Here is a 13338-nt window from a genome sequence, read left to right on the forward strand (position 1 = left end):
GTATTTATTGCTTAAAGCAATCTGTTGACAAGCTCATTTTTGCAGCGTTTTGACAGTCTTGTAATTATGTGTGAACAGTAAATTGGTGACTAAATCGGTTTGACACTGATTTATTTTTTTGGTTGAACTCTGCAAATTAGGCATCAGGCGGTGGAATGTGGTAGGCACAGCAAAACCACAATCCTGCAGAAAATGCAGCTGCCAGAGAATGACGGTTAAAAATAAAATAAAACCGGTATGGACAAAGCCCCAATTAGGCTGCAGGCTAACAGGTAATGGCGTTATTCATTTAACATGGAAAGCCTTTGTCGGAAAGCTCCGAGGGTGCGGAAACATCCAAAAGTGTGGGGATCCGCCATGCTGGGAAAGTTCACAGGTTTAACACCCGGGGCCCAAACCAAGATCCTTGTGACTGAACCAACGCCCCGGGCTCAGGTATTATTAGCACCAACACTGGGAGGCAAAGCGCTAGGTTCACAAGCGCTGGATTAGCGAGCACAAAGTAGTTGGAAAAAAAGTACATTTCCAATCTGTGCATGGCGGCCCGTGAGGCAGGCGTCCTGGTCAGTGCTTTAAATGGAGAAAAATAAGTGCAGGTACTCGCCAAAAATAAGCTGGGGGCGGGGTTTGGGGAGGGCAATGGGCGGGGCTATATTTTTTACCTTTCCCAGCTTTGTATGCAAAAAATACGCATGCATTTTAAGAATGTCGAACCATTTATATAGTACTTACCAATAAGTCCTTAATATTAACCAAAGCAACCTTTTTTTTTAGCAACCCTATAGTAATAAAATATTGAGGAAAAAACACACATCATGTGTCCTAACGTTTGCCTTATAGTTTGATGCGTATCTTTGATGCAGGATCATGAATCACTAAACTATATGACAAATCTTTTAACTTGTGATCTGCAGGTAACACAATGATCTCTGCAGCAAAAACAGTAACCAGCAGAGGTCTCTATATAAAAAACAAATCCGTGATCTGCATGTCTCATGCTGTGCGTTAAAGCAGGCACATTGATCCTCAATGCAATTTTATGTTCAGTCAAGCCTTTGATTAGAAGAATGCAAACCGATATTTCCAGCAAGTGCATTAACCACCAGAGTTATTAAAGTGCCATTGTACCCGGGAATTTACAGTATACCAAAGATCTTTACACCAGGTAATATTTCGAAATGCAGCATGTTGTGATGAGTTAGGCAAGGCAGAATACATTTATTATCACATTTATCTTCTTGTCAATTTTTTTGAGGCAGAGTTTTAAAAATAATTACATTAAGACTTTGCTCTTTGCGACTGTGTTCACTTTCTGCTGCAAACCTTTGGCTTTGCCCGATGAATAAACCTAGAGTTGACCTCATGAGTAGCTATTTTTAAAGTTCACTTGCCTAGAGCTATTTGCATATTGAAACTTTTTTCGAGATTTGCCACACGTGTGTCTCATTGGAAAAGATACTTAGGAGGTGACTTGGGTGCTGCAAATAAACCTAAGTTTATAGTTGTATAACAAATGTTTAACAATAAACAGCACACTGATGAATCAATACTAGCTCTGCAGTTTAAAAAAAAACATAAATGCATTGATTTAAATCTAGAGGACAGGGATTTTCTTTCATGTAAAATCCCTTTCATTTAAATTGTTGATGGGCGAAGATTTGCCGACATGCTAACAAGCTGTATTGCCCTGTCCCACACTTGCGCCCATTCGGTTTGATGAACACCTTCCCACCCCCTCTGAAAGACACCCTGCAGCAACACTCCTCCTCTCTTAACTTCCAGGGAGGCACACGCAGCTCTTTCTGTTCTAACAAAAATGAGCTGCGGTTCTGGCGCTTTTGAAGCAGCTCAGCCCAGGCTTCAACAGCTCTGTGTGAAAGGCGCTTGTAACCGTGCAGAAGGTGCTGTCAAGGATGTAGCTTAGGAGCGCAGCATCAACTGCATCAAAACCGGGCCGTTATGAGTACCGGTACTCTCCTTGTCCTAGGAAAGGTCCCGGTACTCAATGCGAGAAAATATGAAAGTGCCGGTAATCAGTACCGGTGCGTACCGGCCCATTTAAAGCACTGGCATGGTCATTAAAAAACATTTTTTTTAAATATGAAACTCCAGTGCCGGGCTAGACGCCGTGGTGACAGAATTACGTTACCAGTCTGTTTGGGGGCCAGTGAAGCCGGCGTCATGGTCATTAAAAAAACAAACAAGGGGAGGAGCCTAGCGCTTGACCAAGATGGCCGCGTGAGCCTTGAGCTCCCGCTACCCTCGCGCCCTCCGGCAATCATCCTGTCCTAAATCCTGATTTTCATGCACGGAATCCTGCAGATGAGTCACAGCTGGGGCGATTGACGTTGTCCGGGCCAAGATCGCCCACCGGGGACCGAAGTTGTGCACGGCGGAAGATTGCGGCCTACCTCCGAAGGATGCCAGGGGCTTGCGCTGGCAGGATGCCTGGCCACTAATTGAACAACAGCGGCCTTGGGAGGTGTGAACTGACGGACGGATGCCGCTGCACTTTCACTTTCGCTTTCTCGCCCTTTGTTTGCTCCGGGTTGAGAGTGCGTCATACAGATCCTCTGTTGTCTGGAAGACCTCCACCCGGTCCTGACTGGCTGTTGAAGAACTAGTCGTCCCTGTCTCCTCTACCTGAGTGAGGGACGTCCTCTTGCGACTGACCGTCCTGCTGTCCGAGATGTCGACCAAATCGGAGGCAGACAGGTCGAAGTCTAAGACTACCAGGCGGGGAGGCTATATCCAGTCCAACAATATGGATCGTTATGCCCAGCAAAAGGGGTCGCCTGGTGGATCGGGACAGTCGCTGGAAGCACAGAAGGCCGATTCATCCCCAGCCTCGGAGTTATCATTGCAGGATATCAAGGGGGCGATAGATGGGATGCAATCTTCGATTGGGCGACAGTTCGAGACCCTGGCGCACAAGGTGGACATGATTTTGGTCGATGTCAACTTGATTCGCGCGGACCTGGGAAAAACCAATGAGCGGGTCAAGTCCCTGGACCTCATGACTACTGGCCTCGCGGACGATGTCTCGGAACTCCAGGCTGAGGTCCGCAAGCTACGAACCGCGAATGACCTCTCCGCTCGCCGGCTCGAGAACTTTGAAGGTCGGGCCCGGCGCAATAATGTGCGCATTATTGGGGTCCCGGAAACTTCGGAGGAGCTCTCCGTGGACCTCCTCGTCGAGGATTTGGTGGTGAATCATCTTGTGCCAAAGGGCCTCGGCAAGTTTTTCGCGGTGGAGCGGGCTCACCGAGTGCCTGGCGGACGGCCTAAGGTGGGAGCCCCCCCGCGGCCGATTGTTGCCCGGATCTTCCACTTTCGAGATCGGGACGCTATCCTGCAAGCATCGAGGGTGACCGGCCCGGTGCCTTTTCAAAATGCCTCTGTGAGCTTTTACCCTGATTTCACCCAGATGGTGCAGAAACAGAGGCAAAGTTTCCTGGGGGTGAAGCGGCGGCTTAGGGATATGGACCTGAAGTATGCCATGCTTTTCCCCGCTAAGCTGCGTGTGGTATATGAGGATCGGACTTTCTTCTTCGAATCGCCGGACATGGCAGGGGACTGGTTGGATGCACTCCCTCGGCGGCAGCCCGGCCGGGACAGCGTGGATGGGGTGGAAGGCGACCGGGATGGACAGAAGTGATACCTTCGGTGCTGGCCTGCTTCGATTCAGCCCTGGACAGTGACTCGCACCTTATTGCAGTAATGGGAGGGCGGCGGGGGGAAGATAGGGGCTCTTTCCTCCCTTGGGGTGTTTTTTGTAGATTTGTTTCTGGTAGGGCGACAGGCACACTGCAAGTTGGGGGGGCTTTGTAAGCTGACGCAGGGGTGCAGGGTGGGGGGGGGTTTCAGGATGTTGGGGTTGTTGTTTGGGGTTGTTGTTTTTTCTTGCAAGGCGTAGCAATGACTGTCAGAATTGTCCGATTGTGGTTCTCTGGGGGGGGGGGGGGAGGTCTCTTTGTGTTCAGGGATGGGGGATAGGGGCTTAAACGTACTCAGCTGGAATGTTAATGGCTTAGGGGACCGTATAAAACGGGGGATAGTCCTGCAATTTTTGAAACGGACCTTGCCAGATGTGGTCCTCTTGCAGGAGACCCACCTTATAGGGAATATGTGTTATGCACTTAACAGAAAGGGCTACAAATTCATTGCTCACTCGGGGTTTTCCTCGGGATCCAGGGGTGCGGGCATACTTGTCAGAGCTTCCCTACCATTTGAGGTCGACTCCACCATTGCTGATGATAGGGGGCGCTTTGTGGCCATGTCGGGGAGGTGGGAGGGCAGAACGTTGGTTTTGGTTTCTGTTTATGTCCCTCCTGCCTTGCAGGCCTCCACGTTTGCTGATCTGGGCAAGGCCTTGTTGAAACTCCCCGAAGGGATGCTAGTGGTGGGAGGAGACTTCAATGCGGTTGGTTCTGGAATGCTAGATAGGTACCCGCCCAGAGACACCGGGGGGGCTCAGAAGTGGCTTCCCGACTTTATTGATACTTTTGGCCTGGTAGATTGTTGGAGGCTGCGGCACCCCACTCAGCGACAATACACCTTCCATTCCGGGGCCCACGGGAGTCTCTCCCGGATTGATTATCTGCTCACTCTGGCGGCACACGCCTCTTTGGTAACTGAGGTTAGGCACATGGCACGGGGCATATCAGATCATTCTCCGGTGTGGGCACGTCTGGACATAGGCCGGGTGGCGGGGGGCAGGGTGGCTCCCATTAACCCCTGGTACTTTCGGGACCCCAAGCTGCGCAGCGCGTTGCTGAAGACAGTTGACCACTATTTTCGAGAAAATCAGGGCTCAGTTGACTCCGCGGTGTCCTTGTGGGAAGCTTCTAAGGCTGTACTGAGAGGAGAAGCCTTGTCCTTGGTAGTGGCCGCCAAGCGGCGGAGAGACGCCGAGGTGATACAAGTGGAGGACGAGATAGCGGCTTTAGAGTTGGCCTTGGAGGGGGATATTGAGACGTCCACGCTGCACAATTTGAGCCTGAAGCAATTGGAGTATAGGGACCTGGTGACAAGTGCCGCCAAGACCCTCCACAGGGAGCAGCAGGGGTGGTTGTATGATGTTGGTGATAAGGCCGGGAAATTGCTGGCATGGCTGGACAAAAAGGAGCGTGTTAATTGTGTGGTGCCGGAGTTGTTGACGGATGGGGGAGAGGTTGTCACTGATCCCGACGGTATAGTCCGGTGTTTCTCGGACTACTTTCGTACGGTATACGCCTCGGTCTCGGATAGACCGACTGAGGACTTGTGTGATCTTCTGCGTGACATCGCTCTGCCCTGCCTCTCCGCCATTGATAGGGAGGACCTCGATGGTGATATCACTGTAGACGAAGTGGCAGGTGCTATCCGTGCGTTGCGCTCCAGCAAGGCTTCGGGCCCAAATGGTCTGCCGATAGAGCTGTACAAGCTTTGTCCGGATAAGTTGGCTCCTCACTTGACCGCCATGTTCGTGGAGGCGCGGGAGAACGGGTTTCTTCCGCTCGATCAACGGCTGGCGACGATTGTGGTAATACATAAAGACGGAAAGCCCCGGGATAGGTGTGGTTCCTATCGGCCGATCTCGCTCCTCAACGCCGAGCCGAAAATCCTTGCCAAGATTCTCGCGAACCGCCTGGTCCGGGTACTTGGCGACTTGATCCACCCGGATCAGTCGGGCTTTATCCCGCACCGAAACACTGTACTAAACCTTAGACGCCTCCATGGAGTGATTGCCAGGACGGGTACGATGCGAGAGCCGGCTATTGTGGCGTCCCTCGACGCCACGATGGCCTTTGACACGGTAGAGTGGGCATACTTGTGGGCGGTGCTGGCCAAATTCGGCTTCGGGCCTGGATTCGTGGGATGGGTGAGGCTGCTCTATGAGGGGCCTCTTGCAAGCGTCGTGGTGAACGGGCGGGCGTCGGCACCGTTCGAGCTCGGGAGAGGCACCCGGCAGGGTTGCCCCCTGTCGCCGTTGCTGTTTGCCCTTGCTCTTGAGCCGTTGGCGGCATGGATACGGTGGCACCCGGATATACGTGGGATTCGCTGGTCGCCTGACCACGAAGACCGTATTTCACTCTACGCTGACGACATTCTGTTATATCTTGCCTCGCCTAAGAAATCTCTGATAGTGGTTTGTGACGTCTTGACATCTTTCGGTAGAAACTCGGGCCTAGTCATTAATTGGGGGAAGTCACACTTGTATGTCCTGTGTGGGGATGTCCCGCCTGTCCCGCGTAACTGTTCGATCCAGATAGGCCAGCAGGGCTTTTTGTATTTGGGGATCTATATTTCCACCGACCCCATCTTGCGCTACGAGAAGAACTTGCTCCCTCCCTTGGCGCGCCTGCGGCGGGATGTGGCGGGCTGGCGGCGATTGCCGCTCTCCCTCCTTGGCCGCGCTGCACTGTTTAAAATGATGTCCCTTCCCCGTTTCCTCTATGCCCTGCAGAATACTCTTGACCTGGTCCCGGCCAGCTATTTCCGTGAGATCGAAAGCCACCAGCGCGCGCTCTTATGGGACGGGCGTCCGCGTATCGCAGTCGCTAAGTTGACGCTTCCGTGGTACGACGGTGGTATCGCGCTTCCAGACATTCGACGCTATTACTGGGCCACCCAGTTGAGCGCGATTAACCATGGTGTCTATGGTCCGGCGCTGAGCCCTGGCTTCGCCATGGACCGCTGGTTGCTCCGTGGGGGTAATTACCACAGAGCGTTGTATTCGAAATCGTCGGACCTCACCCTCACGGGGCCCACCAGAGTGGCCGTCCATGTGTGGAAGGTGGCGACTGACTCGCTGGGCTGGAGGGGTAAGCTTACCCTTGCCACCCCTCTGTTTGACTCCGAGATTCTGGGGAAGCTTTGGCGCACAAAAGGGTTCGAGAAATGGGATTTGATCGGCATATCCACGGTTGGAGACCTTTTGGTTAAGGGTAAGATAAAGTCGTTCGAGGAGCTGCAGAGGGAATACGAGCTGGGGAGCACGGAGTTCTTCCGTTATGCTCCAGTGCGCCACGCCTTGCGGTCAGTCCTTGTGGAGGGGGAGAAGGTGCCCGAGTCCTCTCCGTTGGAGGATCGGATCCTGGATGGTCACATGCCAGAGAGCACGATTTCGCTCATTTATAAGAAACTTATCAATGTTCGGGCGGATCTTCTCCTAGGGTTGCGCGCTCAATGGACCAGGGACGGCCTTGAACTAGATGATGAGGATTGGCAGTACGCAGTTTCTTCTCCCAAAGAGGTCGCTATCCCCGCGCGCCTGGTGCAGCTTAAAATACTCCATAGGGTCTATGTGACTGGGCCCAGGTTGGTCCACATGGGTTTCTCTGAGGAGGGCTTATGTAAGAGAGGCTGTGGTATGGTGGGTACCTTCCTCCATATTATTTGGGAATGCGGTGCGATTATGGAGTTCTGGAGGCAACTCCACAAGGTGATGGGGGAGGTGACAGGAATTGTTATGCAGCCTGAGGCGCGATGTTGTCTCCTGAATGTCTGGAGTCCTACTGACCACAACGCGGCACAGACTCAGTGGGTGACCCTGGGGAACATGGTAGCCAAGCGCGATATCGCTCGGCTGTGGGGCTCCAATAGGCCGCCCACATTGACAGCGTGGATGGAAAACATGGACTGGAGCATGTTTAGGGAGAAGACAGTGTATTGTGCTCGAGGGCGCCCTCGGAAATGGCACGCTGTGTGGGGGCCATGGAACCAGTACAGAGGGGACATATGCCTCCCCCCCCCCCCCCCGACCCGGATCTGCCTGAGGAGCAACTTTCCCCTTAGTCTTTTTCCGGCTTTGACTTTCCCGCTGATATGTGATTGTTTCTAGAATCTCTGCCTTTCCCTCCTTTCCCTTACTATAGACCTGTGCCTGTTGGACGTGATGGGGCTCGTCACCCCTGATGGGAACCTCTCTTGGTGTTTACAGTACCTTTCGCCTTGCTTGTGTTTAGGGTTGTATTTATGTTTATGCAAAATAGAACCTTTGGCTCTCCTGTCAGTGCTATGTGGACTCAAGCATGTGTTGAATCTCTAAAGCTGCCGTACCTCCGGGTTGTCGGCTGAATAGCTGTGTCACTGATCTAAAATAAAGGTTTAAAAAAAAAAAAAAAAAAAAGATAAATACATTGCACGAATGTGTTTTGCGATGTAAGCGCGTTCAGTCACAAAGAAACAACCAGCCATGGGTGCGAGCAGCACTGCACTGCAGAGCTGCGGCCGGACCGAGCACCATAAAATAAGTGATTGTACTAAGCAAATCGCTTAATCTCCCCGTGCCTATTAAATAATGAATGTGTCCTTAACTGGTGACCTTCGGGTAAACTCTCAGCAGCATCCTGGGCACGCAGCAACACTACTGCTCTCCCTCTTACATTTTACTTAGATTGTGTGTTGTGATCCGTTCTAAATGAGCCCGCAAGCTAGAAATCACCCGTAAACCAGTAAATCGGCACAAGCTCTAAACACTGCTCTGCCTCGTGCGCACCAGCCCGCCCCCCACCACGGCATCAAATGTGAAATAAACATTTGCAAAGATATTGTCTCCCAGGCAGCGGCATGTAGGGCCAGCGCAAGCACCTCTCCACGCAGCCACCAGGGCTCCCAAAGCCGTGGCTGCTCCTCGCAACAAGAGCAAGAAGCACGCCCATGAAAATAACAAGCACGGTGCTCACGTGCGACAGCGATCCAGTAGCTGCTCTTATTTCAGGCATGCAGGCTAAAAACACATAATTAAATCAGACGGGAGGAGAGAGGAGAGGCCATCACACACTGTACAGTGTGATGGCCAAATGAAAAGATCTTAGTGAAATCACCAGCTAGGGAGCTAAGTCCACAAAGGAGGGACATTTAAGCAGATGCACCAATGACAAGCCAGCATTTGTAAATGGCCCTGATAACAGCCAATGGCAATTAGTGGGTGTGCCAAACCCCACAGAACAGAGATAACAGGTTGATCGAAGCTCGACCTTAAAAGGGATTAACCCAATCTCCTGCAGCTGACATTATAAAAAATACTTAAATGAACACAATTTCTCCTTAGCGGGCATAGAAAGTGGACTTGATTTTAAACCATAAACTATAGTCATATTCAATATATACTGCAGATCACCTTTCTCCTAACGCACTGCGGCCTAGAGTTGTGAGCCGCCATCTCTGTGTATAAAACTGGCATTATTCACTTTTCAGTTAAGTTTGTTCTAGTTCATCCATTTTTATTACAAACAGGTGATGAATACAGGCCCCAGCTAGGCCCGCAGGACACAAGGGTTCGCTCTCCTGTAATGGAATCTATAAGGAAGTTGGCACGGAAACTGCAAAGTACAAAGACAGCATTTATTAACCCTTAAGGGTGGTCCTACAATCCACACAACACTCTTCAGTATTGCATAGAGTAGCACAAAGAACCTTCGTACATGGTCCCCTTTTATACACAACAGAGGGGCTCATAAGTGGGTGGATACAACATGAAGCCGAAGAATGTTACCTTTTATGGTCATTTTCAATACAGAATCAATATGTGGGCGGAGCTGACATACTCCTTGAGCCCGCGAAAACATGGTCAAGCAAGGCTAACTGATAACAGATGTGGTCAAGTCTGGGCATGCGCCAGATGGACAAAGGAGCTATTTATAGACTGTTACTAGGCAGATTACAAGAGCAACTAACACAGAGGTTGGACTCTTCTCGTGGGGAACACGTGAGAGCATGACAATACAAAATGGAGTCCAAGCTTCGGTCAACATAACTGAGAAAACACGATCTATAAAAGGGGAATTAATGTCTTTAGTAAATGCTTAATCACATCGTTGTTTCAATTTACAACAGACGACCCTTTCAGCATTTACTGAAGACATCCGGTTTGTTAGGATAATCATCATATATGTCAATTGTCATCATTTCTTCAACTTCTTTAGCTAAACGTTTTTGGTGGGCAACATCGGCAATAGCTTTCTTATCAGGGATACAGAATGATACACATAATGAGCAGAGCAAGGGACCACATTGGACACAGATACAGCACAAAAACAGAACCGCCACAATAATGCAGAGACCAGTTAGAACCTTCCATCCCCAGGCAGTAATTAACGCCCAAAACCATCCAGAAAAGGACCAAGTGCCGTTTTCTGTATGGATCTCAGCTGCAATTTTATGCAGTTTATTGATGGCATTATAAACTGATGGCGTATGATCAGGAATAAACACACAACAGCTACTTCCAATAATTTTACATGCTCCTCCTCTGTCAGCTAGCATAACGTCTAATACCATACGATTCTGCAATGCAACAATTCTAGTAATCTGTAATTCCTCCGTAAGATTCCCAAGAGCAGCAGCAGTCTGATTTGTCACAGCTTCTACCACTCTTGTTAATCTTCGGATCTTCCTACTGTTCAGGGCAGCTCCAACAAAGAAAAACAATCCTAAGTTAAAATCAATATACTGTTGCAGACTGGTGTCAGTCTGATCTACATCGTCAATTGATAAAGTACGTTTATACCTATTTACAGTCACATTATTCAACAATTTCAGATCCTTATGATATGATGCGGGTGCTAGGAATACAGGAGGTAATAGAAATGATACATAGCATACCCCAGACCACCCAGCCGGCAGACGGTAATAACCTTTATTTCCACACACAAAATACGTATTATGGGAGGCCAAGAAGGTACTATTGTTCAACCCATCAATATTCAAAACAGTAATGCAATCACTAACACCAACAGGGATGGAACCCACTCTCTGGACACACAGGTCCGCTTGAGCTTGTGCTACTTGGATCACAAATTTGTCTTTTCCCGCAGTGTCTCTTGTGTTCGTGAAAATGTAGGGAATGGATTCATTGTCTGGTCGGTACTCTTCCCACTCCCAAATTGTCCCATTCGCTTGTGGATACCCATTTTTGTCTTGATGGCATTCTTTATTAAGTCTAAAAAGCAATCGTCCCACTGTCGGTTTCCGAGTGGCAAAAAGCAAAGTATACCATGCTCTACAAGAGCCATTATGAGAGAAAGGAAGTGGTATAAATGGCGTTCCTCCTTTCTTCTGATGAGCTGGCATCATCCCACATATCCAACAGTTCGTAGCATTCGTAGCAACGTGGGTATGATGCAGCATCTGGATGAAAGTGTTATTCAAGTAAGATTGTCGATGCTTCAACTCTTGATACGGTAATGTATAAAAGTAGTGCTCCTCAGGCACCGGAGTTGTCAACACAAGAATCTTCCGAGCGGGAGTTACATCCTCCACGAACCATGTGGTTATCCCAACAATGGCTATTGTCAACATGAACCCTAATGCACAAAGGATTTTCTTTCTCTCCATGTCAAGGTAAAAATGAAACCCAATATCTTCCTGAAACTAAAAGTCTGTCAGAACTCTTCCCCTTGGGCAGCGGTTGATTTCTTCACCAGCGGGCCAAGACGGGTGTCGCTACACTAATGCAGGGCTGATCCCCCCCCCTTGCCTCATCGGCTCTCCGTTTCACTAACCCAAGGGCCGTTCTGACAGTATGTCCCGGTACTGGGAAACTCACTTCCTTGGTCGAAGATGATATCGCCTTCCTCCAGGAGTCGTGTGGTCCGGAAAGAGCTCCTCAGTGGCGTTTGGCTCCGCAGCACGGCCTGTCTCTGCAGCCAAGATTTCTCGTTGATCGGTCAGCACGGCAGGTTCCACCAATCCAGGCGGCACCTTCCTACAGTGCAGAGAGTGGATCCAATTCTTTCGGTTGGAGACTCGCACAGCCGTCCTCGTTGCGAGGAGGACCTGCTCAGGGCCCACCCATCTCGGTTCCAAGCTGTTCGTCCTGTCGAAAACTTTCACCATCACGTGGTCCCCAGGCCGGAGACCATGTCCTTCACCGGTAGACCGATCAGGGAGCGCCTCTCGGACCTGTTGATGGATAGAAACCAAGTTATCCGTTAACTGTGCCAGATAATCGCTCATCATTACACAAGGTACATCATACACAGCCTTAGGTCTTGGTGGACCCCAAATATTCATTGGACGTCCGAAAACGATTTCATAAGGCGTAAGGCCAGTTCGAGAGTGTGGTACCGATCTAATTGACAATAACGCCAGTGGCAGAGCGTCTGGCCAAGTCAAAGACGTTGAAGCTTGAATTTTAGCGATCTTAAGCTTCAGTGTACCATTATACTTCTCAACTAGGCCTGCAGACTGAGGGTGAAACACGGCGTGGAACTTCTGAGTGATGCCTAGGCCCTTCAAGACATACTTTATAACATCCGCTACAAAGTGAGGGCCATTATCACTCCACAGAAGTCTACAGACGCCATATCGAGGGAAGAACTCTTTCAGCAGCAACTTTGCAGTAGTCATTGCAGTATTGTCTTTCGTAGGGTACGCTTCAACCCATTTGCTGAAAGCGCAGACCACTACTAGAACATACTTCAGATTATTACAGCGCTCAAGCTGGATGTAATCCATCTGCAAAACCTCGAAGGGCGCAGTAGGTGTCACAAACCCTCCTGCTGGAGTTCGAGTACCCTTTCCTGGGTTGTACCTCAGGCAGATCATACAGGTCTGCACCACCCTCTTTGCTGTGCTAGCAATCTCTGGATGCTCCCAAACTTGGGTAAGCAATTTCACAATTGCGGAAGCTCCAACATGTGCTAGCCCATGTGCCATCTGAACCATTGGCTGTACAAAAGCCGTGGGTAATTTCCATCTATCCATCTGCTTATTTCTCCAGCAACCCTCATCATCCAGTTCTCCCTCACTAGCCCATTGTTCCCGCTCTTTGTCAGAAGCGGTCCTTTGCATTTCTCGCACTTCCTCCTTCGCATCATGCCATCTCTCCACCTGTGACTTCACTACATACATGGTAGTAGTACCGGGCTGCATCGCAGTCTCCCGTGCTACTCGATCCGCTAACGCATTCCCTTCTCCAACTTTATCAACCACTTTCCTATGGGCGCTACACTTAACGATGGCAATTTTCTTTGGGTATGTCAATGCAGTTAAAAGGTTATGAACTAACTCTCCATGCATTATCTGTACTCCATGTGACGTTAAAAACCCTCTCTCCTCGGGGCCACCCAAACCAGGATGGACAAATTCACAACCTCCGACAAGGGGCCCGGCCCCACGGGCGAACAGGCCCCGGCCCCTGCTGCAGACCTGGCTGCCATCCTGCAGGCCATCAACTCGTCCCGCGCCTCGCTCGAGGGCATGGTGGGTGAGGTCAAAGTGGACGTTGCTCTTCTCCGGCAAGATCTGAGGAACGCCACCGCCCGCATTTCAGAAGCTGAGTCCCGGATATCCACGGCCGAGGACGACATCCGCCAGCTGCAAGACCAGGTTCGGGAGTTGACCATCCAC

The 13338-nt window shown here is 50.2% G+C and overlaps 1 protein-coding gene across 2 annotated transcripts in view; it reads left to right on the forward strand.

Moving 5' to 3' along the window:
- The window catches only part of LOC146858426 (multidrug and toxin extrusion protein 2-like), a 722400-nt gene that overhangs the window by 39124 nt on the left and 669938 nt on the right, over positions 1 to 13338 (forward strand). The gene's annotated exons all lie outside the window — the stretch shown is intronic.

The sequence above is a fragment of the Triturus cristatus genome, chromosome 3_2 (genome assembly GCF_964204655.1).
Source record: "Triturus cristatus chromosome 3_2, aTriCri1.1, whole genome shotgun sequence".
NCBI lineage: Eukaryota > Metazoa > Chordata > Amphibia > Caudata > Salamandridae > Triturus > Triturus cristatus.